Source organism: Ranitomeya variabilis, chromosome 2 (assembly GCF_051348905.1).
Source record: "Ranitomeya variabilis isolate aRanVar5 chromosome 2, aRanVar5.hap1, whole genome shotgun sequence".
Taxonomy (NCBI): Eukaryota; Metazoa; Chordata; class Amphibia; order Anura; family Dendrobatidae; genus Ranitomeya; species Ranitomeya variabilis.
The window spans coordinates 612,504,565-612,531,322 of NC_135233.1; positions in this window are offsets into that span (position 1 = coordinate 612,504,565).

Here is a 26,758-nt window from a genome sequence, read left to right on the forward strand (position 1 = left end):
TCATTCCACGCACGATTTATACTAGCAGGCATTATCAGCAGTCCACACTGGTCTGCTGGCAGCTGCTTACATTGCCGCCGGCACCCAGGCTCTGCTGTTACATACCTCAAACTAGAAGAAGTGTCCCCTCTCTCCCTCTCTACAGTGACGCTGGGAGACTCAGGAACATACAGGGGAAGGGGCGTGGCCTAACAAAAGGGGGCGTGGTGGAGTTTCTCCTGCTCTGTGTCCGGGACCACAGCATCCTGCGCTGGACAGCGGGGCACAGCATGAAATCCGGGACAATCCCGCACAATGAGGGACGGTTGGGAGCTATGGTTCAACCATAACTCCCAAGCAGCATGCCCGCTGTCTTGGGGTCATATTCGACTCCGAACTTTCCTTTACTCCCTATATCCGATCACTCACTCGCTCTTGTCACCTGCATCTTAAAAACATCTCCAGAATCCAACCTTTTCTCACCTTTGAAACTGCTAAGACTCTTACTGTAGCTCTTATTCATTCTCGTCTGGACTACTGCAACTCTCTTCTGATCGGTCTCCCTCTTACCAAACTTTCTCCTCTTCAATCCATCTTGAATGCTGCAGCCAGAGTCATATTTCTGTCCAGCCGCTTCACCGATGCCTCCATCTTGTGCCAGTCATTACACTGGCTACCCATTCGCTACAGGGTCCAGTATAAACTCCTCTCTCACCCACAAAGCTCTCCACAGTTCTGCACTGCCTTATATCTCCTCTCTCATCTCTGTCTATCGCCCTACACGTGCCCTCCGTTCTACAAATGACCTAAGGCTAACATCCCCCGTAATCCGAACCTCACACCTCTGTCTCCAAGACTTCTCTCGTGCTGCGCTAGCTCTCTGGAATGCACTTCCCCAGACGATCAGACTGATACCTAGCCCCGACCTATTCAAGCGCGCTCTAAAAACCCATCTCTTCAAACAAGCCTACCACATCAACTACTCAGTAAACTAACTTTGCCCTGTTCCCTCCTTCCAAATATTATTCTGAATCTGCACCCTACTATTCATCTGTCTCCACACCCTCCATACACATGATAACTGCACTTGATACTTGACTATTGCACTTAAACACACGGGCTGATGACCGGATCATGCAGCTTTGTATGAAAATCCCTATTTATTATAATTGCCAGACCTGAAATAACAAGCACTTTTCACCTATTGTGTCCCCCCATTTCCTTGTAGATTGTAAGCTTGCGAGCAGGGACCTCACTCCTAATGTCACTGTTTAAATTGTCTTAACTTGTATTGAATTTGTCTGTATATGTCCCCGCTTAATTGTAAAGTGCTGCGGAATATGTTGGCGCTATATAAATAAAGATTATTATTATTATTATTATTATTATTATTATTATTATTATTATTATTATAATCCTCTCCATACCCACTGTAGCTAATAGCATTTTGGGACTTTTTATATTAACTTGATTTGTGGGGTAAGCCCGTAACATATCACTGGATAACTTTATTAGACTTTTGATATCTATGTCTATATCTTAAGTTTAGAAGGATTTCAGATATTTTACTTCAGTTAATAGGAACCTGTCAGCTGATTCATGCTGTACAAACTATGGGCAGTATAAATCAGAGCCTGGCTGTAGGATGGCAGCCATATATATTGTGCTCTGGCTGTTTAGAAAATCTTTAGTTTTGTCCCTGTCTATGGTCCTAGGCCTGGTTTTCAAACTAATCTGATGCCACCCCTTCTAGCTTCTCCCGGCAACACTCCGGGTAAGTGACACACAGGAGATACCTGTCAATCACCTGGTGAGGGGAGAAGGCAGCCAGGGTCTGAAGCAGCATCGGACTACAGTCATCTCTCACTATGGTCCCCGAACTGGGGTTTGGGCATCATGAATCAGCGGAAATGTTTCCTTTAACTTTTCACTGATCTTGATTTACCCTCAGAGCTGTTCTGCTGACTTCCAATTAAGTTAGCATTCACTGGGATTATAACAACCCTAGTCATCATGTTCTGACTGTCGTTAAAGTTGGGAAATGAGCGATGTTGCTAACTTATCCATTAGTCTGATTTAGCTGAAATTCTTTGCTAATGTAGTACCTACTGCCATAGTACTGACCCTATGAACAAAACTATGCAGTTGAATGGATAAGTTCATTTGCATAGTCTGGATATCTTTGCTGTATATATGTGTGTGAGGTATGGAAAAAAATCATATAAACCTGTAGGTCCTGATTCATGATTTGCGGGGTTTCTTTTAATTCACTTCTCTTTTTTGCCTTCTGGTTTGCATTGGCGTTTGCACCACCAAATTATTCCAAATGCACATTTCTACATCAAAAGTCGCACGATCCTTTAAAATGTTGCATGCAATTGTAGCATTTGTTCTAGCTCTAGTGAAGGATTGGCGCACGTTATACAAAAAATGGTGACTTTTTGAAAAGTTGCAAATAACGACTTTGCCATAAACACCTGGACAACAAAAACCACAATTGCAACATACATTTACACATATCCCGCATCATACACGGTGTGAATATGCATCGTCAGGTAAGGCATGTGGAGTCTGTAACATCGATCATTAAAAGAACTGACTCTTTAGGGTACAAAATAAAAGCTTACAGTTTACATTTTCTTGCAGGAAACACTGGCTGGTTCTGTTACAATCCAGATGGCTTATAGCAGAAAATCTAGAAAGAAGTATGATAGCCTTGCCTGGCATCAGTCTCTCTAAATCATTCCGCAGATATGGTAATGACTTGTCATAGTAGTTTCCTCTTTGGAATCTGAAAGTTTCCATATGTATGCAGTGATGAGGACAAATTAAACACTAAATAAGAAAAAAAAAAGGTATTTCTGCCGACAGTGCACTTTTCAAAAACTTCTTTTGCTTCAAAACTTTTTTTATTTCTCCTAAGTAGAAAGTAACATAACCAGAATGTCAGGCTGAGAGGCGCAGGTTTCTCTCCTCAGGTTAGTGATAGATTTCATTTTGTCTCTCGGCGGTGCATACCATTTGTATGGTTTCTTGTGTCACACTGATTTTGTCAGCTTTGTGTCCAAAATAGCTGGATGCTTCCTAAGAATTTCTGTGAGCGCAGAGGTGACGGATGGCGTGCAGGTGCCAGGACAGATCTAATGCTTGTAGCCAAATGTAAAGACTTTTCTTATGTGGGACATTTGTGTTCTTCGTATATTATTAATGTAACTTATGGAATCCTAGCAGTGTGTCATTTACTTGCTGTTCGAGTTCTGCTCTGTTGCCTGAATAGGAAGCCGTGTTACATGACCTTCTTCATCTGCAATTCCTCCAGTGATGAGCTTTCATCCTCAGTACAGGAGCAGTGACATGGTGCCAATGACTCAATTCTTGACATAATCTGCTGACATGGATAATCATATAAATAAATGGTCTGTATTATACCCCATTAACATATTCTGGAAATATCTGGGGGGAATAACAAAACGCTCTGCAAAATTTCCACCTTTAGATAAGCTGGACAATTCTCAGAAGAAAATCCAAGTTTCCGCTTCAGATTTTTCTACCCGACTTTCCAGGAAAAATTCACTTTTTGGCAGCAAATTTCAATTTGACCCATAGCATTAAATGATCTGAAAACTCGTGCATTGGAGTAACAGTGATAAAAGTTATTTTCATATAACTTTCAGCAAAGAATATGATTTGTGTAAGTAAAAGATTACAAGCAGTTGTTCTAATTCCTTCAAGACACAGCCAAATTTTTGGCCATCAGGGGCACACACAATGTTGGGAATTTTCATCCTACTAATAGGATGCAGCCACTCCTAATACCTGTTGACCTCATGTTTATTTAGGAGTCACGTGTGGTTCCCGGTCCCCTTATACGTGGCTGCCTCAGGTTTTGCACTTGTGGCAACGGAATTTTTAAAGTTTTACCATTAATAGAAATTGATATTTGGGTGACTATTAGGATAACCTAGTGATTTGATTCCATGCATCCTGTGTTTCTTTAGATCAAATAGATACAATGTTAGGTAACAAACAGTTTGCAGATACAGTATTATAAAGTTTTCAAAAATCAAGAAAAAAAATGTATTCTCGGTGACAAGTCATAGAGTATGGACTGTTGTGATTTTGCTTTTTGCTCCCTCTAGTGGTCATTAGTGATTTGACTCTGGAGCTTCTGTCTTTTCCTATATCCTCACCTGGGCCGTTAGTTCAGGGGCGTTGCTATATAAGCTCCCTGGACCTTCAGTTCAATGCCTGGCATCGTTGAAATCAGAGCTAATCTGTTGTGCTCTTGTCCTATGATCCGGGTTCCTGTATTTCAAGCTAAGTCTGCTTCCTTGCTTTTTGCTTTTGTTTTGTTTGGTATTTTTGTCCAGCTTGTTCCAATCTGTATCCTGACCTTTGCTGGAAGCTCTAGGGGGCTGGTGTTCTCCCCCCGGACCGTTAGACGGTTCGGGGGTTCTTGAATCTCCAGCGTGGATTTTTATAGGGTTTTTGTTGACCAGATAAGTTATCTTGCTATATTCTGCTATTAGTAAGCTGGCCTCTCTTTGCTGAACCTGGTTCATTTCTGTGTTTGTCATTTCCTCTTACCTCACCGTTATTATTTGTGGGGGGCTTGTATCTTGCTTTGGGGTCCCTTTCTCTGGAGGCAAGAGAGGTCTTTGTTTTCTTCTCCTAGGGGTAGTTAGATTCTCCGGCTGGCGCGAGTCATCTAGTGATCACCGTAGGCATGATCCCCGGCTACTTCTAGTGTTGGCGTTAGGAGTAGCTATTTGGTCAACCCAGTTACCACAGCCCTATGAGCTGGATTTTTGAATCTCGCAGACTTACACGTTCCTCTGAGACCCTGTCCACTGGGGTCATAAAAGTATGCCAGGCCAGTATTAAATGTTTAATGCATTGCAGAAGTGGGATTATAAGAAAGAAAATTTTGAGGTTTTTTTTTCCCTCTCTCATTTTTTTTTTTTTTTTTTTCTTTTCTTTTCCCCTTTACCTCAGAGTGGCTTAAGCTTGCTGCAGACATGAATGTCCAGACCTTGATTACAAGTGTGGACCAGCTTGCCGCTCGTGTGCAGGGTATACAAGATTATGTTACCAGAAATCCTAGGTCTGAACCCAAGATTCCGATTCCTGAACTGTTTTCTGGAGACCGATTTAAGTTTAGGAATTTCAGGAATAATGTCAGTGTCTAGTTGGGGCTGTCGTGGTATTCATGAGGATTCCCTGCCTGTGTCTATTGCTTCTTCTACGCCTTCGGAAGTTCCTGAGTATTTGTCTGATTATCAGGATGTCTTCAGCGAGTCCAGATCCAGTGCATTGCCTCCTCATAGGGAATGTGACTGTGCAATAGATTTGATTCCAGGCAGTAAATTTCCTAAGGGAAGACTGTTTAATCTGTCGATACCTGAACATACCGCTATGCGTTCATATATCAAGGAGTCTCTGGAGAAAGGACACATCCGTCCGTCTTCTTCCCCTCTTGGTGCGGGATTCTTTTTTGTGGCTAAAAAGGACGGATCTTTGAGGCCTTGTATTGACTATCGGCTTTTAAATAAGATCACTGTCAAATTTCAGTATCCTTTGCCGCTGTTGTCTGACTTGTTTGCCCGGATTAAAGGTGCCAAGTGGTTTACCAAGATAGACCTTCGTGGTGCGTACAACCTTGTGCGCATTAAGCAAGGGGATGAATGGAAAACCGCATTCAATACGCCCGAAGGTCATTTTGAGTACTTGGTGATGCCTTTTGGGCTCTCTAATGCCCCTTCAGTTTTTCAGTCCTTTATGCATGACATTTTCCGGAACTATCTGGATAAATTTTTGATCGTTTATCTGGATGATATTCTGGTTTTTTCTGATAATTGGGACTCGCATGTGGAGCAGGTCAGGATGGTCTTTAAAATTTTGCGTGAAAATTCTTTGTTTGTCAAGGGCTCAAAGTGTCTGTTTGGTGTACAGAAGGTTCCCTTTTTGGGGTTCATTTTTTCCCCTTCTGCTGTGGAGATGGACCCAGTCAAGGTCCGAGCTATTCTTGATTGGACTCAGCCCTCGTCAGTTAAGAGTCTTCAGAAGTTCTTGGGTTTCGCTAACTTCTACCGTCGTTTTATCGCTAACTTTTCTAGCATTGTGAAACCTTTGACGGATATGACCAAGAAGGGCTCCGATGTGGTTAATTGGGCTCCTGCTGCCGTGGAGGCTTTCCAGGAGTTGAAACGTCGGTTTACTTCGGCGCCTGTTTTGTGCCAGCCTGATGTCTCGCTTCCCTTTCAGGTTGAGGTGGATGCTTCAGAGATTGGAGCAGGGGCCGTTTTGTCGCAGAGAGGCCCTGGTTGCTCTGTTATGAGACCTTGCGCCTTTTTCTCTAGGAAGTTTTCGCCTGCGGAGCGAAATTATGATGTGGGCAATCGGGAGTTGTTGGCCATGAAATGGGCATTTGAGGAGTGGCGTCATTGGCTCGAGGGTGCTAAGCATCGTGTGGTGGTCTTGACTGATCACAAAAATCTGATGTATCTCGAGTCTGCTAAACGCCTGAATCCTAGACAGGCCCGCTGGTCATTGTTTTTCTCCCGTTTTGACTTTGTTGTCTCGTATTTACCAGGTTCAAAAAATGTGAAGGCCGATGCTCTTTCCAGGAGCTTTGTGCCTGATGCTCCTGGAGTCGCTGAACCTGTTGGTATTCTTAAGGATGGTATTATCTTGTCAGCTATTTCTCCAGATCTGCGACGTGTGTTGCAGAGATTTCAGGCTGATAGGCCTGATTCTTGTCCACCTGACAGACTGTTTGTGCCTGATAAGTGGACCAGCAGAGTCATTTCCGAGGTTCATTCCTCGGTGTTGGCAGGTCACCCAGGAATTTTTGGCACCAGAGATCTGGTGGCCAGATCCTTTTGGTGGCCTTCCTTGTCTAGGGATGTGCGGTCATTTGTACAGTCCTGTGGGACTTGTGCTCGAGCTAAGCCTTGCTGTTCTCGTGCCAGCAGGTTGCTCTTGCCCTTGCCTGTCCCTAAGAGACCTTGGACACATATCTCCATGGATTTCATTTCTGATCTTCCGGTGTCTCAAGGCATGTCTGTTATCTGGGTGATATGTGATCGCTTCTCCAAGATGGTCCATTTGGTTCCTTTGCCTAAGCTGCCTTCCTCTTCCGATCTGGTTCCTGTGTTTTTCCAGAACGTGGTTCGTTTGCACGGCATCCCTGAGAATATTGTGTCTGACAGAGGATCCCAGTTCGTTTCCAGATTCTGGCGATCCTTTTGTAGTAGGATGGGCATTGACTTGTCGTTTTCGTCTGCTTTCCATCCTCAGACTAATGGACAGACGGAGCGAACTAATCAGACTTTGGAGGCTTATTTGAGGTGTTTTGTCTCTGCTGATCAGGACGATTGGGTGGCCTTCTTGCCGTTGGCTGAGTTTGCCCTTAATAATCGGGCTAGTTCCGCCACCTTGGTTTCGCCGTTTTTCTGCAACTCTGGTTTCCACCCTCGTTTTTCTTCGGGTCATGTGGAACCTTCTGACTGCCCTGGGGTGGATTCTGTGGTGGATAGGTTGCAGCGGATCTGGAATCTTGTGGTGGACAACTTGAAGTTGTCACAGGAGAGGGCTCAGCGCTTTGCCAACCGCCGCCGCGGTGTGGGTCCCCGACTACGTGTTGGGGATTTGGTGTGGCTTTCTTCCCGCTTTGTTCCTATGAAGGTTTCCTCTCCTAAATTTAAACCTCGTTTTATTGGTCCTTACAAGATATTGGAAATCCTTAATCCTGTATCCTTTCGCCTGGATCTTCCTGTGTCGTTTGCTATCCACAACATGTTTCATAGGTCCTTGTTGCGGCGGTACGTTGTGCCTGTGGTTCCTTCTGCTGAGCCTCCTGCTCCGGTGTTGGTTGAGGGCGAGTTGGAGTACGTGGTGGAGAAGATCTTGGATTCTCGTCTCTCCAGGCGGAGGCTTCAGTACCTGGTCAAGTGGAAGGGCTATGGTCAGGAAGATAATTCCTGGGTGGTCGCCTCTGATGTTCATGCGGCCGATTTAGTTCGTGCCTTTCACGCCGCTCGTCCTGATCGCCCTGGTGGTCGTGGTGAGCGTTCGGTGACCCCTCACTAAGGGGGGGGTACTGTTGTGATTTTGCTTTTTGCTCCCTCTAGTGGTCATTAGTGATTTGACTCTGGAGCTTCTGTCTTTTCCTATATCCTCACCTGGGCCGTTAGTTCAGGGGCGTTGCTATATAAGCTCCCTGGACCTTCAGTTCAATGCCTGGCATCGTTGAAATCAGAGCTAATCTGTTGTGCTCTTGTCCTATGATCTGGTTTCCTGTATTTCAAGCTAAGTCTGCTTCCTTGCTTTTTGCTTTTGTTTTGTTTGGTATTTTTGTCCAGCTTGTTCCAATCTGTATCCTGACCTTTGCTGGAAGCTCTAGGGGGCTGGTGTTCTCCCCCCGGACCGTTAGACGGTTCGGGGGTTCTTGAATCTCCAGCGTGGATTTTTATAGGGTTTTTGTTGACCAGATAAGTTATCTTGCTATATTCTGCTATTAGTAAGCTGGCCTCTCTTTGCTGAACCTGGTTCATTTCTGTGTTTGTCATTTCCTCTTACCTCACCGTTATTATTTGTGGGGGGCTTGTATCTTGCTTTGGGGTCCCTTTCTCTGGAGGCAAGAGAGGTCTTTGTTTTCTTCTCCTAGGGGTAGTTAGATTCTCCGGCTGGCGCGAGTCATCTAGCGATCACCGTAGGCATGATCCCCGGCTACTTCTAGTGTTGGCGTTAGGAGTAGCTATTTGGTCAACCCAGTTACCACAGCCCTATGAGCTGGATTTTTGAATCTCGCAGACTTACACGTTCCTCTGAGACCCTGTCCACTGGGGTCATAAAAATGGACTACTCCAATCATATACTTGCATTGCAGTTTTTACATGGAACAAACACCATTTCCATCAGTTCCTTCTCTATTAAGTCACTATTTACCAAACAAACATAAGGTAAACCATCCTGAGCCAGGTAATCCCATCAAAGCAGCTGAAAGGATCCTTTATCTTGTGCATTTGAGGCCCAAGGTTGATGACATGAAGTTAATTATTGAGATAAGACAGGTCAGTGGAAAGCAACAAACACTGGTTACTTGGCTGCACATTTCTCCTGATGGACACCTTGTAAATTAGCTGTAAGAGCTGATTTATGGAGTGTGTACGTTAGCACTATGCCAGGCTATAGACTCCTAATTTATACCATGTTTTCATTAGGGTGGGTAATTTATTCAGATGAAGATTATGTGACTAACACCCCATAAGATTGAGTTTAGTGGGTGTTTTGGAACTCCTGATCACACACATCCAATTTTTTCTACATTTTTATAAATTAGCGCTTTGTCGTTATTATAGTTCTCTTTATACATAGAGGAAAATTTTTTACCAGCAAGTATTGATCCACAAAGAACGACCTAACGTTTGTCTGGTCGTGGATCCATCAGAATTTTGAAGCAATTTGTTGGATGGCAAAACTTTTTTTCTTGCTCTTCTTCTAATAAACTTATTTTTTATGTTGGCCTCAGCAAAAAGTACAACAGGATGGCAGCTTGATCCTTAAAGGATTATTCCCAATATATAGGTATGACGTTCCCAAAACATGGTTGATAACGCGCAGATCTGTGTGGCTTCAATCTCTAGAACACCCATCAATGCTGCGAATGGGCCTCTGAAATAACCCCATCAGAATGGAGTAGTGGCTGCCCTTACCACCATGCTTCTTTTGTTTTTTGTTGGTCTTCCAAAGATAGGTGAACTCTGTATTTGGCGCTTTCCAGCAATCCTATATAGAATAGAGCACTGGTGTGCATTCTGACGTAATAATAATAATTTTTATTTCTATAGCACCAACATATTCTGCCTCACTTTACAATTCAGAGAGGACTTGTTCAAAGAAGATAAGAAATTACAGAATAACACATAGTTCAACGTGTACCAAGAGACGTTTCGGCCCTGCTTGCAAGCTTACAATGTATGAGGAAATAGGGGTAACACAAAAGGTAAAAATAAAGTGCTTGTTGTGTAAGGTCCAGCCATCAGTATAAAAAATGGGGGCATTAGTTAGATTAGTGAGGTGATAGGTTAGAGTAAAGAAAATGTGTTTTTAGGGCATGCTTGAAACTGTCGATACTGAAAATAAACCAGATTGTCTGGGGTAGTGCATTCCAGAAATCTGGTGCAGCCCAAGAGAAGTCCTGGAGACAGGAGTGGGACAAGGCATATCTGTACCCTGTTGTCTAGATTAATGAGGGTGCCAGTGGTCCACAGTGGGCCGATCATCAGGTCATCATCTAGCAGTTGCTGATTGTCACTGGTTCCTTTGGACTTTCTGGCAATGTCTGCAATACAAAGATAGCAATTTCAATAATAACAATCGCTTGGCCTTATTGATGTATTAATCCATAATTGCAATTATCAGGGTTTTTTCTTTATTTGTATTACAATAACGCTTTTGGTCTGCACAGGATATTAGGATCTCAAATACCTAAACCTAGCCATCATAATTAAACATTTATAGAATAAGGGTGTTGAGGGAGGATTTAAAGTGATCCTTCACGGTTAACCCAGTGATTTCCAAATTAATACACTCACCGGCCACTTTATTAGGTACACCTGTCCAACTTCTTGTTAACACTTAATTTCTAATCAGCCAATCACATGGCGGCAACTCAGTGCATTTAGGCATGTAGACATGGTCAAGACAATCTCCTGCAGTTCAAACCGAGCATCAGTATGGGGAAGAAAGGTGATTTGAGTGCCTTTGAACGTGGCATGGTTGTTGGTGCCAGAAGGGCTGGTCTGAGTATTTCAGAAACTGCTGATCTACTGGGATTTTCACGCACAACCATCTCTAGGGTTTACAGAGAATGGTCCGAAAAAGAAAAAAAATCCAGTGAGCGGCAGTTCTGTGGGCGGAAATGCCTTGTTGATGCCAGAGGTCAGAGGAGAATGGGCAGACTGGTTCGAGCTGATAGAAAGGCAACAGTGACTCAAATCGCCACCCGTTACAACCAAGGTAGGCCTAAGAGCATCTCTGAACGCACAGTGCGTCAAACTTTGAGGCAGATGGGCTACAGCAGCAGAAGACCACACCGGGTACCACTCCTTTCAGCTAAGAACAGGAAACTGAGGCTACAATTTGTACTAGCTCATCGAAATTGGACAGTAGAAGATTGGAAAAACGTTGCTTGGTCTGATGAGTCTCAATTTCTGCTGCGACATTCGGATGGTAGGGTCAGAATTTGGCGTAAACAACATGAAAGCATGGATCCATCCTGCCTTGTATGGAGCATCTTTGGGATGTGCAGCCGACAAATCTGCGGCAACTGTGTGATGCCATCATGTCAATATGGACCAAAATCTCTGAGGAATGCTTCCAGCACCTTGTTGAATCTATGCCACGAAGAATTGAGGCAGTTCGGAAGGCAAAAGGGGGTCCAACCCGTTACTAGCATGGTGTACCTAATAAAGTGGCCGGTGAGTGTATATAAGGTGTTGCCGGCAACTGAAAATAACCAGACGGAGACGTGTGTCTCTGTATGGGGGATCGAGCAGATCTCTGGCCCCCGTTTATTCTGCATGACTTTATTATACTCAAATCCAAAATAAGTCTGAAATTGCCATAACCAATGCAATAAAGACTAAAAAACACAATTTCAATGATTCTAATATTATAATGTTTATTAATAATTAAACCATATATTAATTCATAATTTTAACAGTAATAGCCTCCAATGTGAAGAGGAGCGGATACATACACATAACATCACTTTTTTTGACCCCTATGTAAGCAAAATTCCGATTTTTTAGATTTGCAGATTAACGCGTCGGTAGATGGTAATATATCTACTGAAGTGTTTAGAAAGGCGACTGCGACAAACACCTTGTTGCATGCCACATCTTCTCATCCATCGTCGGTAATTAGAGGAATACCAATGGGACAATTCCTGAGGGTCAAACGCATATGCTCGGATGAGCATTCTTTTGAGAGACAAGTGAGAGAATTAAATATGCGATTTAAAAACAGGGGATATAGTCATGCAAGTATCAAAAAGGGTTACCACAACGCTAAACACAAATTAAGAAACGAATTGCTGTACAAAAATAATTATAATAATGAAAATAGTGATGAAATATCTTCTTGTCCACGTCTCATTGCAACTTATAATAACAAATGGCCTGAGTTTTGCCAAATAGTCCGTAGACATTGGCAAATTTTATTAACAGATCCTATTCTTAAAAAATGTTTGCCTCCCTCTCCCCTTATCACGGCTAGGAGATCAAAAAATTTAAAAGACATGTTAGTCCATAGCCATTATGAACCTATGAAAAAAGAAACTTGGTTGGACACCATAGGTTTTTACCCATGTGGGCACTGTAAAGCGTGTGATAACATGGTAAAAAGTAAAACCTTTGTGGATGCAAGAGGCGACAGGACATATACAATTAGGCATCTCATTTCCTGTGCCACAAAAGGTGTGGTTTATTGCGCTCAGTGCCCTTGTGGCAAAATCTATATTGGATTGACCACCAGAGAATTGCGCATCCGCACTAGGGAACATGTTAGGGACATTGAGAAAAGCAAAAATGTGGAGGACCCGTCCCTATTAAAAACAATACCCAGGCATTTTCATAGGTATCATCGTAGTGACTCCAGTTTATTGAAAGTTATAGGTATTGATGTAGTCAAATTGGGGTCTAGAGGGGGCAACATGGCCAAAAGTTTAGCAAAGCTTGAAAGCAAGTGGATCTACAGACTTGGGAGCATAGCCCCCATAGGACTTAATGAGAATTTCGGTTTTTCAGCATTCTTAGAATAGTCCGTGGAGGGACGTCGTGGTTTTTTAGGGGTATTTGGGATGTATTTAATTGATTTTAATTGATTTTAACTATTATTGTTTTCATATTTAGATTTCTATGATGTGATATACTTGTGGACTATGTATGATTATCCTTTTTCATCTGGGATTTATACAGAAAAAATATGGCATCGTCGTGAGAAGAATAATTGAAGATACAAGAATAATAAAAATATTGCATTTTTTGGCACATTATGTAATTAATTAGAGATTTCTTTGAATTTATAATGTATTCTATTCACTTTGATATAAATTTTGTTTTGGGAACCAAATTCAATATTGGATAGTAAAAATTGTATTTGTCACTTGTTCACTTTAAAAAAAATTTTTTGGCACAAATTGATTGGCAGTACATCATTTGTATTACCTACTAGAATTGATAGTATATAATTTGTAAATGTATGATTTATAATGGAGTTTTTCTTTTATATATTACTGGATTGCAATTTAGAATTATATCTAATCACTTTTTGCACCTTATCTATTTTTATTTATTTATTGTATTTAAATTATTGTGTCTTAAAGTAATTTTAATGGGGTTTTTTTATTATATAGTGATAAATAGTTATAGATTATATCATGGATGTTGTATTATGATGAGTTTATTTATAAATATGTTAAAATTACCGTGTGATATAGGGTAATACATGCGATGTTTTTATATCTGCCACCTGTTCAATATTGCCGTGCTTATGTCTTCCTGATCCCGGAATGTGCGCTGCTGCTTTTGTTTTACCTCGCACAGACTTCTTTGTTTCCGGCATATTGAACTTGCCGACATGCTGAGCGCTCATTACTGAGCGCCGGCCTGTTTGCGGTTCACGGTCCGGAACCAGTGAGGTCATTTCCGGTGCGCGGTGAACGGTATCAGCGCCGGTGGTATTCCGGAGTCACGCAGCTGTTCGGTATATTTATGATGGATAATTTGATTGGTGGGGATATGATTTAAATGTCCGGCGTCCCTCTACCCCGACACGCCCCCTGAGGAAGTGTTACGAAACGCGCGTCGGGGTACAGGAACGGAGACACGGACATCATACCTCATGTAAGTGAAAAAACCTCCTTTTTGCCCGCTTTCTTTAATTGCAGTTTGCATTTGTAACATATTAATGAAATAAAGAGCTTTGTTGGAGATACATGCTAGATGGCAGTAATACAAGCACAAGCTCTGGTTTATGGTTACAAAGGCACTTTTTGTGTATAAAAGCTAATAGTATTCATGGGCATATTAATGATAGGCTGCCATCCATGAGGAGACTTATGGTTCTCTGTTAAAGGCAGTGGGTTTTATATATATATATTGGAATTTTGCTTACATAGGGGTCAAAAAAAGTGATGTTATGTGTATGTATCCGCTCCTCTTCACATTGGAGGCTATTACTGTTAAAATTATGAATTAATATATGGTTTAATTATTAATAAACATTATAATATTAGAATCATTGAAATTGTGTTTTTTAGTCTTTATTGCATTGGTTATGGCAATTTCAGACTTATTTTGGATTTGAGTGTAGTTTTAACACAATAAAACAATAGGGCCTTTTTCTTTAGGTGATTAAATTATGACTTTATTATAGTCATAGAAATTACACTTCAACCAATCAGCATAAGAACACGCTCACGGTTCTTAGCCTATAAGAATGCAGAACTTCAACCAATCAGCATAAGAACATGCTCACAGTTCTTAGCCTATAAGAATGCAGGAACAATCTGTGTGTCAAAGTTTTGTAGAACAATACACCCTCAGTCTCATGTTCTACCGAGGTTGCAACAATCAAGGTCTCATCAAAATCTCATAACAGCTGTAACCTTTAGCCTACTAACAAAATTTATATCAAAACAACAAAATGGAGTCGAAAAGCACAAAATGGAGAATCTTTCTTAATTTATTCCTTCACATTCCCCCCTAGATAAATTTTGTTAATTAATGTCCAGCATCAGAGGTACTATCCCAAGCTATAAGCTCGAGGGATACTGGTCTTCACATGACTGGTGCCATGTTACCAGCCATGGCTGTTGCGGCGTACCCGTCCCCCCTGTATACTAGAATTTACGAATAACAATTATTGATAACAGTAGTGGGGATCTTTTGAAGATAGCCATGCGCTTGGATTCAACATCTTCATCAGATAACTTTGTGAAATCGGTGTAGAGAAGAGCAGGGGTGACAACGCTTTTGGTTTCATCACTAGTTATCCTAGTGCCGAATTTCCTAATACACACAGAAATACACCAAAAAACAAGTTTTAGTATTACATACATGACAAGGATAAAGGTGAATACTGGCAGCAATTTTAAATACAGTTATATCTGCAAGCATAGGAAAAACTTATTGTTTCACAGTATGAGAGTATAGCAGTACAAAAAGGTATAAGAAAATATATTTTCACCTTGACAATCCCCCCTAAACACTAAATTTTTCCCTTAAGAAAGATCCTTCGAGACTGTCCATGTGATGGGAAAAGGGGAGGTGGATTTCTTCATCCAGACACCTCAGAAACTCTCCCCTAGCGAGAGGCCTCCAGGCAGCTGAACCCTTCACTAACCTCACATGGAGTTCTCCCACTGTCCCTAAACTAAATCTCTTAACATCATTTGAGAATGGGGGGTTTTGTTTACTCTCTTGAGGGGGATATACTTAGGGATCTCCCCTGGATCAGTACCATCGTACTCTGGTGGGTCTACTTCTTGATTGAGGAAGGTGCCAGTCGGAGTTGCTTTTACTAACTACCTAGGCCTGCCTAGGTGCACTTATACGTCCATCATATTATCATTTATTTGTTTGTAAAATGAGAAAGGTTGGTTCTCAGGGTCAGCCAATTGTTTTTGCATAGCTAGTCAGAGGGCCTCCAGGGATAATACTCCTGTATCTGTCTTACCCTACCTGATGTGGTTGGTTCTCTGGTAGTGGGGGCGACATGACATGCTGGTCTACAGCTCCTTCCCAAAAGGATTACTGTCAGCCTACTCCCAAAAGTTAATGTCTCCAGTATCCACCAACCACAATCCTGTATAAGCTTCTTATGTCACTGCATGTGATCTTGTCTGGACAGGATTCAGTGTAATTCTCTTAGGTCGGGTTGCAGCACGGGTCACACAAGTATTAGGACCCAAATCCTCAACTATACCCTAAAAGGCATCACAGCTATAATTGACAAATCTTTGTTCACTGTAATATATATATATATTTGATCCAGTCAACATTTTTATTAATCTGCACCTGTGGGATTATAGAAGCAAAGCCGGCATAAATCTGGTTCTGGGCTTTAAACTGGTCAGGCACCCCCCTTGGCACTCCAATGGTATCAATATATATTAGTGGATCTTCTTCATAACTCATGTGGCGCTGATCAAAACTTCTCCTCTTTCTGGTAGGTTCATCAGGTGTCTTTGGATCTCAAGGTAAAATCTTGAACTGCATGGCTAGTTTAACAAGGGTGCATTGACCTATCCAGGCATTAGGCAACCTGGGACGGAGCTTACCATCTCCACATAACCAATAAACGTCATACATATATTGTGTATGTTTAATTAGCAAATCAGTATCTAGAGAACTGCTCCCTTTGTAGAAACCTGTCTCGAAGATCCCTACTAGTGTACCTGTGGTGTCGTGGGAATTATAGCAGGTGTAATTGTCAGCTAATACGGTTACTTCTCCTGGAACCTTTAGTTTGGGTTTCTCACGAATTAGTGGGACATAATCTGGGCAATCAGTGGACTTCAAACCTTTCAACAGATTCATGACACAGGTAGTGGTGTTGTCATCAGGGAAAAGCAATGCATGTGTGTATAGATGCGTATTCGCAGCAGCACAAGCAATACATCCTACAGAGATATTCTGAACTCTTACATTGTATCTCACCCATTCTAACCACAGGTTTTTCCTTGGGGCTGTTTGTGTTTCTATGGAGAAAACTTCTTGCCAACTGAGACCTGGAATGGGGATCACTTCATTAACTACATTTTGCAAACGCTCACCTGGGCCTGTCTTAGCTGTACTGGTAACAGGGGCCTTGGTTGGTCTGAAACTAATATCCTGGAGCTGTATATGGCCTAAATTCCCATAGTATCCACTACTAAATACATAATTATAATGCCTTCCCAGTACAAATATCTGCAGGTCAGCAGATTGGGGGCTTTCGAGATTTAGGAGGAGGGGGTGACAACTTTTACCCCATTTACAGCCCCTAAGTGGTTGCAGAAGGGCTTTTAGATGCATTCTCTCACGAAGACTCCTACCCATCCCATCCTTGGGAACATGGCTTCACTAGATTTATATCCCCAATCATCTCCCGTATTCCAAGCAGCATCTGACCAATAATAACAGTTATTGTTGTCATTTCTGGTAACACACATATAAAACTGGATGATCTCCTCTACCACCCGTTCAGTCTCGGGGCACTTGACTACATTACAGAAATCAAATCGCCAGATATTCGCCGGGGCTGTCAGGTTTACCCAGAGAATAGTGGGACCAGAATTCTTATTTTTACAATAGGGACCAAAGAGGTAGGGGCGAGGATAGCCCTCAGTTCCAGGATCAAAAACAACAGTCTCTTTTACAGTGTGAGGCATGGATCCAGGTGCTCTTTCCTTCGAGTTTTACTGCAGTGGGGGTAACCAGGATCACCGTGTGAGGTCCTTCAAATCTCGGCTGGAGACAATCTCTGCGCACAAACTTTTTCACATACACCAGGTCTCCTGGCACAAAGTGATGGTGTCCAGGAACCTTGTCTGGGTCTGGAAGAGAACTGAAGACAGTTAAATGCACTTTGGCAAGGTGTCCATGTAAGGCCTGCACATAGCTAGTCAAGTCCTGTCTTCCTGTTTGGGGTATATCTTACTGAAAACAAAACTAGAGGGAGGCATTCTGTCCATGGTTTACCAGTCTCTATCATTGCCTTCTGGATTTTAAGCTTAAGAGTTCCATTTAGTCTCTCCACTTTTCCACTGCTCTACGGATGGAGTATGCAATGCTTGACTTACCCCCAGTGCTGCCATTACCTCTGACATGATCTCTCCAGTAAAATGGGAACCCTGATCGCTTTCAATGACTTCAGGAACTCCATACCTGCATATGATCTCAGCCATCAGTTTCTTCGCCGTTGTCTTAGCCGTAGCTTTGGCAACTGTGTAGGCTTCTGGCCAACCTGAAAATAAATCAATGCAGACCAACACATACTCATACGTCCCTACCCTGGGTAACTGAATATAATCAATCTGCAGTCTCTGGAATTGGTTAAAGGGCCGGGGAGTGTGTTTGGATGGGGTTTTCACTGTCCTACTCTGATTATGTGTGGCACATATCATGCAGCTCTGTACCTGGCTTTCTGCGCAGGTGGAAAACTCGGGGGCAATCCATTGTTTCTGTAGGGTGTCACACATGGCCGTCTTCGAGTGGTGCACATTCTTGTGCAGAACCTGTGCCATCATTGGGTACAGTACCTGTGGTAGGCAGACCTTTTCACCCCTCCCCCATAGTCCAGTGATGGTATCAGAGCAAGCCCCTATCTTTTGCCACCTATTTTTCTCCTCCTTACTTGCCTGTTCTTGTAACCGGGCTAAGATGTCTTTCAACACAAGTGGAGATGGTGGGGTGTCTAGGTGATGTACTTGAGAGGCTACAGGAGTGCTTGCTGCTTTCTTGGCAGCCTGGTCTGCCAGTGCGTTACCCTTTGTCCGTCCATCAGTGCCTTTGGTATGTGCCTTTACCTTTATGATGCCTGCTTGGGTGGGAAGCTGTAGTGCATTCATAAGTTGCTGGACTGCCTCAGCATGTTTAATGGGGTGGCCATTTGCTGTCAGGAAAGCCCTGGCTCTCCAGATAGGCCCATAACCGTGTGTAATGCCAAAAGCATACCTGGAATCAGTGTAGATATTTACAGTCTTACCTTCTGCTAATTTGCTCTGCTTCTTGTGCAGACATATGAGCTGGCATTGACTCTGCCTTGATTACCTCATGTTCTGAGACCACAGCATATCTGGTACAGAAGCGTCCTTGGTCATCTTGGTGACGGGATCCATCTACAAAAAGCTCCAAATCAGCATTAGAATAGGCACACTAGAGACCAGCCGTTTCCTGAGACATCAATTCTAGACAATCATGTGGTTTGGAAACCTAATCTTGTTCCTCTGGATCCATTCTAGAAAGAAAGAGTGTCCTTTTTCATGTCACCTACTCCTCCCCCCTTTGGATCCATAGGTACTTGGAGAAGAGTAGCGGGGTTTAGGACAGTGCACCTTTTCAAAATCACATTAGTAGGCATGAGAATAGCACACTGAAGTCGCAGCTGTCCAGCCATGGACATGTGGCTAGGTTGTAACTAGAAAGGGGAACTTGAGGGTAGCATCTGTCAGCAGGGGTGTGACAATTTCTTTGAAAGTGACCGGGCCGGCCATAGCGCCAACACTGCAAGTGAGAACTGGTGCGGCGGGGCTGGGGAGCAATACCTCCAGACATAGGGTTAAAAGAAATATTTGAGTAGGGGACTGAATTTGTATAAGGTGGGAGGGCTGGAATTGGAGCAGAGACTGCTGCAGCTACAGGTTTAACCCTTGATCTTCCTGTTGATGCAGAACGTGCTAAATTCTTTTAAAAACTTTTAATTACTTTTAATGCATCATCCGGAGTGGAAATCTCAATATCGGGTCTGACCGACATTATTGCCTCTTTCAATTCAGATTTAAGGCCGGACATTAAAGCTGTCACAAAAAGGTGTGAATGGGCTTTATTATACAATGAGAATCCCAAATCTTTAAACACTACCATAAGACGCCCATAAAACTTCTCGGCAGTCTCCCCCTTGTCCTGTGTGACATCTGTGAGGGAGGTAGCTTGGTCCGCTAATCTATCTTGTGCCCAAACTTTTAAAGCATTACAAAAATCAACCCCACTCTCATATGTTCCCCCATCCAGGTTCACATTATACATTATGCCACCCTCAATGATTGGAAAATATTCCTCCCCAGCCTTCACTTGGAGTAAGTGTAACAGATCTCTCCGGGGAGTGGAATAAATCTCTCGATTCGCTGCTATTTGTCTATAGAAGGCCATGGGGGAGGTTTCTGGGTCGGGTAATTGGTTACAAAGGGTGTTTATCTGTGTTGGAGAAAAGGGGGTATACTTTGGCCTGTCAGGAGTAGTTTTCACATCATCTTCTTCAAACTCTGATATTACTGACTCGGGGGCGGGAGGAGGTGGCGGTAATACGGGCACAAGAGGCATCTGCTGCGGAAACGGGGCAGGAGGCTCTGTTACAGTTAGAGATTGTATTGCCTGATGGGCCGTTAGGCGGCTATCAAGGACAAATCGGACCTCCTCCAATTTTATGGGGTTTTCCTGTATACAGCGTTCTATTGCTGATACTATAACCATGGCGGCATCCTTCCTGGGATATTGGAAGATACCGGCAGAGATTAATGGTATGGCCATTGTACGTTGAGGCATCGTACCGGGAGGAACGGAGGAGGCATACAGGATTGCATTCTGGACAGCCTCAGTAAGTAACTGTTTGGACCTGGGAATGTTGGCAGGATTATACTGTGGCCCCACTGCATGTATTACATATTGACACGGCAGCTGTCCTGCTTCTACCTGGCCATAAGTTTGTATATATGAATTAGATTCTTCCTGTATCATGGGTCCACCTTTCTGTGAAATCACTGCAGCCAGTCCTCCAGCATAGCAGAACTGGTGCTGGCAGTGGCTGATAAGTGCCGTCAGCGTTTAGCAAGGGAAAGGTGGGGGCTCACCAAGTTTTGGCAACCCAGTATATATATTGGTGCTTTGGGATTGAGGGGCACAGAGCTTACAGTCGGGAGAAGAGGCTTGATTTCCTGAGGAGGGACCTTATCATCAAGCAGGGAGACCCCCTGTTCCAGATCATCATTTTTAATTGTTTGTCTTTCTGACACATTATTCATCAGAATTCACTTCCTCTGTTGATCCTCAATTTGCTATATATCAACCACTCAACTTGCTTTTACCAATCTTTCAATCACTTACAAATTTCCTTCTAAAACTAGACACTAGATTTCACTTTCAATTTTCCAGATTATATTTCTTTGTACTTCAAACAATATTGTCGCCTTAAACAAAACACAAATCTATCAGCGTGTACTACACCGAGAAAATAGAGACTCAAGAGCGCAGCCACATGCTGTTGCCCCTCCCTACTAGAACACAGAGATAGGAAAAATCACAACATTCCTCAGCACAGAAGAAAGCCATAACGCAGCTGTATGACTCCCCCCGCCCATCGGATATTTTAGAGACAAACACAGAAACAGAATCACAGCAGTTCTTAGACTTAATTAATTTCTACAAAATCTTCATCGCACAATTCAAAGTCTTCTTCTTCCACGGACTGATTCTCCTTTAAAGCGAAATACCCCTACTTAGTCGTGTATAGTTACCAGAGCGGCCGCTTAGTCTATTCCACTGGGGTTTTTACCTGTCCCCCGCTGAGACAACCCAAAATCGCGGTACTCAGTGAAAGGAGGAGGGCGTCTTAGACTTAACCCTCCGGACACCCCTGGACATACACATATATATCTATGTATTCCTGAGTTACGCATCCTACCCAATCTTCGATCACCTCACCGCTCCTGATTCTAACAGTGATCAGGAATTCAGGGTATTTTGACTTTAAAGAGAATTACATCACTGGTTAATCCGGGGTGTCCGTCCCTTATGAGGTACGGTTCGAGCACTGGGCTTCCAACGGAACTACACCTCTATATGATTCCACCCAAGAATCATCCCACTCCGGGGACAAACCTCAGATCCTCTTTGCAGCAACAAACACAGGAAAACCACACCAAACGGTTAGTCTGAACAGTATAACTGCCAACTTACCGTGGTTGTTGTGGGGGATGATCAGTCCCAATTTTCCAGTGCCTGCGTCCAGTCCGAGGGTCCTTTGTCTTGTTGTCCTCCGGGGGGCAGAAGCGTTCCTGCTTGGGTCCCGGGTTTCGGCACCAACTGTTGAGGGAGGATTTAAAGTGATCCTTCACGGTTAACCCAGTGATTTCCAAATTAATATATAAGGTGTTGCCGGCAACTGAAAATAACCAGACGGAGACGTGTGTCTCTGTATGGGGGATCGAGCAGATCTCTGGCCCCCGTTTATTCTGCATGACTTTATTATAGTCATAGAAATTACACTTCAACCAATCAGCATAAGAACACGCTCACGGTTCTTAGCCTATAAGAATGCAGAACTTCAACCAATCAGCATAAGAACATGCTCACAGTTCTTAGCCTATAAGAATGCAGGAACAATCTGTGCGTCAAAGTTTTGTAGAACAATACACCCTCAGTCTCATGTTCTACCGAGGTTGCAACAATCAAGGTCTCATCAAAATCTCATAACAGCTGTAACCTTTAGCCTACTAACAAAATTTATATCAAAACAACAAAATGGAGTCGAAAAGCACAAAATGGAGAATCTTTCTTAATTTCTTCCTTCACAAGGGGAGTAAAGGTAGACTTTGGCCAGGTTTAGGAAATCTACTCCAGCCTTTCTTGTAAAGTTTTCTAAGGTTAAAACTCATTATAGCCAGCACCATATTTAACTTTCTACATTGCATCTAAATCTCCATTTATGAAGTATGAAGCTAAAGTTTAATGTCTTCTGTAAGAGAGGCTTAATAAAAATGCACTGTTGAGCTTATCGAGCGGGACAATTAAACTCCACCTACTAAATAGTATCAGTCTAATTTCTATCTACAGCTTATTCAGCAAAGCAAAATGCCAATGCATTTCCTCAATTTCCACATCTTTGAACTTGCTAATGTCGGAATAAAAAAGAGATTTATTTGTCTTATTAGGCTGACACAAGCTGTGGTGTAAGAGGTAGCTTTAAACACAAGATTCATGAAACAAATCGGAGACCACAAAAATTCTGAGAGATTATTCTGATCTCCTCTCAGCCAGGCTTGTTTGATTTACATCAATTAGGAATTTCACATAAGGTATCATATAACACTGAAGCTAATAACCCAGAAATAACCTCATTAAAAACAGACAGCATATCGGTCTAAGGAGAATGAACTCTAAGCAGAAAAATTAGTGACCTGGAAACGATGGGGACGAGGTAATGGCAGGGAAAGGTGCAAAAATAAATTCTTTTTTTTTCATGGCCCTAAATAGTATGCCAGGATGTATTCTCTTTACCCATATTAACATAATGTAGAGTAAAAACAGGAAGATATCTGTAATCCAGCAATTAATCTGGGATTCCATCACACCAGATATATTTTTTTTAATCCTTCATTGAACTTTATAGTGTTGATAACAAAAGAAGTTCTTAATACATGTTATTGTGCGACATGTCAAAAGCTGGCTATGTAGTGCGTTCTTGCCAAAGCCTCAACCAAGCTGGTTGGATTCATGAAGGCTGGTCATAATGCTCCTAACAATCTGAAATGCTCAATATCAGTGAAACATGTCACCTTTTTTTCATTCTAGAATTGATAAGATACGGTATCTTGTAGTGCGTAGCCAGGCTGCATGTAAGGCCCCCATCACAAGTCCTGATATTTCTGATACTGGAAATAACAGTACTGGTGCTATCCTTGTCCATGTGTACATGTGTGTCATACATGTGCAGTTTGTGTGCTCCATTCGTGTGACTCATACTGGAATAGAATGCAGAATAGAAATGAGTCTGACATATTTAGGTGTTGAAGATGTGCAAAGATAGAGATAGATATCCGTGAAGATATATAATTACTGTATAGTGTATTGTACTTGTATTAAGCTAATAAATAAATGAGAAAAACTATGTGGGTTCCCCCCTATCATTGATAACCAGCAAAGAGAAAGCAGACAGGTATGGATTGATATTATCAGGCTGGGAAGGCCCCTAGTTATTGGGCCCTTCCTAGCCTACAAATACCAGCCCGCAGCCACGCCAGAAGTGGCGCATCACATTAGATGCACCAATTCTGGCGCTTTGCCATGCCAATTCCGATTGCCCTGGTGCAGTGGAGGGTAATGCTATTGGGTTGACGTCAGATGTGATTTGTTAAAAATCACAGATAGCATCAAACCCTGGAGTTAGGGTACCGTTACACTAAACGATTTACCAACGATCTTAACCAGCGATACGACCTGGCCGTGATCGTTGGTAAGTCGTTGTGTGGTCGCTGGAGAGCTGTCACACAGACAGCTCTCCAGCGACCAACGATGCCGAAGTCCCCGGGTAACCAGGGTAAACATCGGGTTACTAAGTGCAGGGCCGCGCTTAGTAACCCGATGTTTACCCTGGTTACCATTGTAAATGTAAAAAAACCCAAAAACACTACATACTTACATTCCGGTGTCTGTCACGTCCCTCGCTGTCAGCTTCCCGCACTGACTGTGTCAGTGCCGGCCGTAAAGCTGCTTTTACTTTACGGCCGGCGCTCACAGTCAGTGCGGGAAGCTGACGGCGAGGGACGTGACAGACACCGGAATGTGAGTATGTAGTGTTTTTTTTTTTTACATTTACAATGGTAACCAGGGTAAACATCGGGTTACTAAGCGCGGCCCTGCGCTTAGTAGCCCGATGTTTACCCTGGTTACAAGCGAACACATCGCTGGATCGGCGTCACACACGCCGATCCAGCGATGACAGCGGGTGATCCAGTGACGAAATAAAGTTTCAAACGATCTGCTATAACGTATGATTCTCAGCGGGGTCCCTGATCGCAGTAGCGTGTCAGACACAGCGAGATCGTAAGTATATCGCTGGAACGTCACGGATCGTGCCGTCGTAGCGACCAAAGTGCCACTGTGAGACGGTACCCTTAGTAACGGACAGGAGTCTTATCAGACACCCCCATTACTAATTCAGTAATAAAAAATACACAAACATTTTTTTTATTTGAATAAATACTCCCCCACACTCTCCTAGTTCACCAAGTTATTGGGAAAAAAAATCCCATGCAGGTCCAAAGTAATCCACTGAATCTGATGTAGTCCAAAAAAGAGAGAAATCAATACAAGTGACTGTCCCTAATTCACCAATTTATTAGCAAAAATGTTCCCACGCAGGTCCGATGTAGTTCACGTTCCCCAAATCTGGCTCCGTATAGTACCTGCTGTTCTCATAAGTGCTGGGTACGGTGCTCATCAGACCAACCGGGTCTCTTTTTTTGCAATAGTTCTCTGTATAGGAAGTACAGTCTGCTGTGCTTTCCTATACAGCTAAACAAACAGTAACGCACATCAACCATATGGAGCCAAAATTATACATTTGGCTTCCAACTGGTTAATGGTCTCCTATGGCAACGTTACAGTTTACATTAGGAAAAGCTATCGATATACTGTAGGTTAGGTGCACAGATACAATGTGCACCTAGCCTCATCTGTCTTTTTCAAACTTCTTTCTTTTGATTTATGATCACAGACCACATCAAATTGATCTACACTTTGATGTTCTAATAAATCAGCTGAGATGAGCTCAGATCAAGATCACCGACAATTATAAGTTAGAGAAGGGGGTTGTTGACCAAAATCTTGCGATACATGACCCCATCCATCCTCCCTTCAATACTGTGCAAAAGTCCTGTCAGTCACCTTTGCAGAAACCCCCCACCACCAATATATGTGGTTTCCCCCACCATGCTTCATGGTTGGGCGAACCCTTAGATGTTCGGGTCCTGCAGATTTGACCGATCATTTTAAAAAAGTTTTGATTGGGTACCAGGACAGTACCCAAACTCAAACCTGTACTCCATTCAGATGATGGGGTCCCGAACATCCAGTGTTTGCCACATTGTCATCTGCATGACAGTGCAACAAACATGGGCTCTGATCAGTGTTAATATCGTTATGGCCAGTCGGAGAGCTACAGTTTCCACGCTGTCAGATGAGCCAGCAACTGTGACTCGCAATAACCTTTTAACTACTACTCTCATCAGCATATGCCTGCAGTTGGTGGTAGCAGTGAGAGCAAACGAGGCTTATGAGAGTGTTCATCAGCCGGTGCCTGTGCTGTAAATAAATAAATAAAAATGACGTGGGGCTCTTCTATTCTTAGTAACCAGTGCAGGTAAAACCGACAGCTGTCAGCTTTATCATGGCTGGTTATCAAGAGTAGAGAGGTCCCCCATTGTTAATCTTTAAATAAATAATTAAAAAAATTGCTTGAGGTCCCCCCTATTTTTGACAACCAGCCAGGCTATAGCTTACAGCTGGGGTCTGGTATTCTCAGACTGGTAAGATATTGCCCCCTCCCAGCCTAAAAATAGCAGCCCACAGCCACACCAGAAAAGGTTCATCTATTAGATGCGCCAATTCTGGCATTTTTCCCGGCTCTTCCCACTTGCCCTGATGTGGGAACAAGTGGGATAATAAGTTTGAAATTAATGTCAACTGTTTTATGTTCGCTGACATCAAGCCCAGGGGTTAGTAATTTAGATTCATCTATAAGACACCCCCATTACTTACACCATAGTTAGATTATGAAAAAAATAGCCAGAATAAAGTCCTTTAATTGAAATAGACACTCCTTTATTTGAAATAAAAATGAAAAAGCAAAGTTATACTCACCTTTTCGCCTAATCCATTGATGCCCATGTCACCTGTAAAAGACAAAATAATAAACCACCATATTACTCACCTGTCTGATGAGAAGATAATCCTCCATTGTCCATGTCACCTGTAAAAAAATAATAAATAATTATATTCCTCCCCATCCGACCAGAAGATACGGTAATCCATACCTGTCCCACGAAGATCCGGATGATTTGGAAAGCAGTCACATCAGGGACTACTCTCAACGCCAGCTGGCTCACACTCAAACAGGAGCATAATCACACTCATGAAGTGTGTAGCCCTGAACTGCCGTGAGAAAGGTCACTGTAGTTCATAGCTGACGAACCCCAGTCACCTCACTTACTGCACCGTGGGCTGCGTTAGAAAGC